Source organism: Hippocampus zosterae, chromosome 2 (genome assembly GCF_025434085.1).
Source record: "Hippocampus zosterae strain Florida chromosome 2, ASM2543408v3, whole genome shotgun sequence".
Lineage (NCBI taxonomy): Eukaryota > Metazoa > Chordata > Actinopteri > Syngnathiformes > Syngnathidae > Hippocampus > Hippocampus zosterae.
Window position 1 is genome coordinate 12584946 of NC_067452.1, and position 4527 is coordinate 12589472.

Below are 4527 nucleotides of genomic sequence, written 5' to 3' on the forward strand. Positions count from 1 at the left end.
GAGGAAACCGGAGTACCCGGAGAAAAGCCACACAGGCCCGAGGAGAACATGTAAACTCCACACAGGAGCTAGGATCGAACCCACGACCTCTGCACTATGAGGTCGGCACGCTAACCACTTGTACTATAATAAAAATAATTATAATAATAACTAGCGCGTTAGTAGGCAACGATCATGACAGGCAGGGCAAAGTGGCTGGGCTGCCTGCGCCCAGAGGATTTGGCACACAGCAGAGGAGAACGCACCAGTGTATGTGATGAAGCTACAAAAATCTGAAGAAAAGCTCCCAAACATCATCATTCATGTCTTTCTATGATTTATATGTTGTTTTGAGGGAAAAATTCTTGATCCAGAGCGCCAAACAAATTCAAAGACCGGACATTTTAAAGTGAAACGATTCGGTGTGATTCAAAGCACTCACATCTTTTAAATCAAAATCGATTTCCCTGTTCAAATTGATTTTTTTTTTTCATTACTACAAGATCGCAATAGCATTTAGCATTGGCCAAAGATTGAAACAACCACCGGGCACCTGATTGACTGGCGATGTTCGTACTTTCGCTGCTCTTCTTCTTTGGTGTGTCACAGAAGAGGCAGCTCCGTTCGTGGCATTCTGTGAAAAATGTGAGGCGAGGCCTTCTTCCACCTTTGGTTGTGGACGTACATTGCAGTGGGCAACTTGTGCAAGAGTGCTGTCGGATGAACTTTACTCGCATCCTCCCTGCCCTCCTTTTCATGTGCAGTAAGCAGCTTCCTCTAACCCGTCATTATTTGTACGGTACTCTTCTTCAACAGCTGTTGCTTCTCCTGGAAGCATTTTACAGAGAGGAAAGGGAGGAAGAGTGCCAGTCTGGTGTCGTCGGCAGATGGCGGCGGGCCCCGCGGACATATGGAGACTCAAACGCTGCTTCATCTCAGGGGGAAAGATGCATTCTTTCTCTGCAAAAAGAATTATCTCGGCTCCGGTATATGACATGAGGAGAGCGGCCGAGACGGTGTGTCTCGTCCGTATGTTAAAGACTTGGCCCTACTTTCGGAATTGTTGGTGTACCAAAGTTCAAGGATATTAGCAAGCACCTGCTTTTGTATTTTTATGTTGATGTTTTCTCACACGTAAGATAATAAAAGTTAGAGGAAGAATTTTGCCGTGTTTGTTGTGATAGAAAACAGCCGGTATCTTTTCTCTACCCTGTGATTTGCTCATTGGGTCACCCGGCTTTCCCAGCATGCACTTGTTGCCTTTCTCCTCCATTGGGCATGAGTAGACACTTTGCAATTTGTCAATAGAAAATTGACTGTCATGATTTTTTTTTCTCCTTTTTCTCCCTTAAGGGGACAAATGTGTGCCTCGAGTGATTGATGGGTCCGGTGGCGCGAGATCCAGCCGCAGCTTGCAGTCGGCCTACAGGGATAAATAACAAGAAGCCAACATTCATCCATCATATAGGGACATTTCAGGCCAGTCTTCTCTCCTCATCTGCACAAACCTTTTCAGTCCCCGGGAAGAAAAAGAAAAATGTCTTTGGAATTTTACACGCCAGGTGCTCTAAGCTGGCCACGTCAAAGTCCCTGTCTTGTCAGACGTTTATGACCTCACGCGTGTGCACTCACAGCTTGCAACAAGGTGCTCCAATGCCAGCCCAAATCCGCGATCCTCACACTGCTTGGCAAGTTGGACTTTTTGTTTCAAAATCACCTCCGCTCTTCTGCTTTGTGTGGGACACTTGACTGACAACAAGGCACTCTAAAGTGGCCACATCATTACTCAAGGGAAACCACATATCCCGGGTGTATAGGCAACCTGGATATCATGTCTGTGTGGGAAAACCAGTGATGACAATGAAGGCGTTCAAGTTCTTCAGACACGGCTCAATTTTCGCTCGGGCCCCCCCCAAAAAAATCAAGAAAACAGACACGGTGAAAGACAGTTGAATACTTTGTCCACAGCTGAGCACCATACGTTGGTCTGGAGTATTTTCACGATTTCAGCCATGCGATAAATTTAGAAACAAAATGAATTCACTTTAAGGTATCTTTAACAATCAAAGACTGGCACAAACACACAAAAAGTATGGGGAGCCAAAGTTGAGAGGAAATCTGAAGTCAGCACACATCCGTGACTCATTTCCTCAGCTGGAAAAGTAGCGATGCCTCCTACAGGGGTGAAGCAAAGATCCCGGACCCGTTTTGACTGCGCGTATGTCACATGTGGCCAGAGGCCAACAGGAGACGAGGACACTGCTTATATACTCAGTGTACGGATCAGTCAAGATCATCAAGGGGTGTGCGTTTCAAAGGTTTGAGTTCAAGCTTTTTTTTTTTTTTCTTTTTTTTTTTTAATGGTTTGCGTGCAGGAACTGCCCCCTGCCTTATTGACCTTTTTCACACTGACACACCTCATTGCCTCATTTGTTTATTTAGTTTTTCTGTGTGCCACATAGCGCCACAGCCTCCAACAAAAAGTCTTGCTATCCCTTTTTTTTAACTCTTAAAGAAGGTAGCACGGTAGATTAGCGGTTAGCACGTCTGCATCACAGTTCTGAGTTTGAATCTCGACTCCAGCCTTCCTGTGTGTACGCGGACAAAATATTCCTGTGCCTGTGTGGGTTTTTTTGCGAGTACCCCAGCTTCCTCACTCATTCCAAAGACATGCTTCTTGGTCTGTATACTCCCTCTAGTGGTATGTGAAAGAATCACTGAATTGAATGTTCAAATTGTGCCGATTGCGACCGTGGCTTCAACTTTAAAAAACACTTGTTTGGGTGCATTTTGCATTTTTCTTTTGTGTTGTCATACCGCCAAAACCACTATTCTTCAGAAAATCCCCCAAATTTGTTTTTTTTCCCACTGCATCATTCAATTTGGTATCGGTCGCTGTCATGTACTGTTATGCACCAACATCAATATAACATCAGAATTTTATCATACTTAGACAGTTGAATTCATGATGTACTTTGTTTCAAATACCAAATACAAAAGTAGAAGAACAAAATCAAATTGAAAAAAAAGACACATAGTATTGTTCAAAAAGAAGTAGGAAGAATTTAAACGTACATGTCTTCAATTGGTTTAGGTTTTTCCATTCTCACGTACTATGAACGATGATTCCCATTAGTTTGTTCCACAAAAGAAATAACAAACCTAGTGTGCCTCTAGTGCAGGAACAACCATACCCCTAAAACAATTTTTCTTGCCCCTATGCCAATGAAATAGATTCTTTGTGTACGGTAGTTTAAAAAAAATGCTTCATTCATTCATTTGTGTTGTTTCAACTCATAATCCAGCAGTTCAAGTGTCAAAGATATTTTCAACACTTTAGATCGGCTAAGAGTGATCACAATACCGTTTCATAATGCAAAAAATAATAGATGACATATCGAGTTGTCGAGTGAGAAAATATGAAATTGACCAAATCCCTATGGGATTCCCACCTGACAGTGAGGAGATGCAAATTATCAATTAATTGAATCGGTGATAGAAACAGTCATTTATGCCTTCATTGGATTTTGGCTTGATTATTGCACTGCACTTTACTTTTGAGTCGACTAGTCCTCCCTCAAATGTCTCCAGTCGCTTGCTTCTTGACTGGAACATCTAAGAGGGAGCACACAATTCAGGTCGTCACCTCCCTTCACCGGCTGCCTGTGCACGTTAGAGTCCATTATAAGATTCTGCTATTTGTCTTTAAATGGTCTCGCCCCTGACCGGTGACTCAGATCAGCTGACCAGCTGCTCCTGGAGGTACCAAAGTCTAAGCAGAAGCTTAGAGAGGATAAATAGAGCTGTTTCCATGGCTGGTTCGAAAACTGTGGAATGACCTCCCAAGTGCACATCAGGCAAAGACCCTCATTATCCATTTTTAAAACCTACCTCAAAATTAATTTATACGAATATAACACAACTTGAGACTCTGGCTTTGTATTTATTTGTATTCATTTCTCTTTGTTGTTTCGAAATGAAGTTTCCTGGTATTGTGTTGGATTTTTATATTTGTTCATAAGCAGGCACTCTGAGCTGAATGCTAACCCCCCCCCCCCTCGCCCCTCCCAAAAAAGCAACAGGACATGCTAATGGTTATATGCATTGTTGTCAGTATATACAGTGTTAGTATTCAAACGGCACAATCTTATAGTGATGAAATCAAAAGTATGAAACATCTTTATTTTCTTCACTTGGTCCTACGCCCGGAATATTTAGGTGTTGGTTGTAAACCATTTGAGAGTCTGTACGCCTGCTTTTCACTTCGGCTCTTTGAACAAAGATGGACATATCGCGCCTTCACCCCACCCAGCCTTCTTCTTTTGTCACCGTTGTCATGCACCCGGGAGCCAGCCACTGTGGAATCCTGGGAATTCTTTTTTTTTCTTTTTCTCGACCTGGTTTGCAAAGTAACGGTGACCAATAAATGCATCACTCAGAGTACGGCCGTGCATGAATATAAAACAGCAGCCTCACTAAATTATTAACTTTTCCAATAGACAAGTGTTGAGGTGACATTTTGTTTTTACAGGAGGCATGACCACTGAT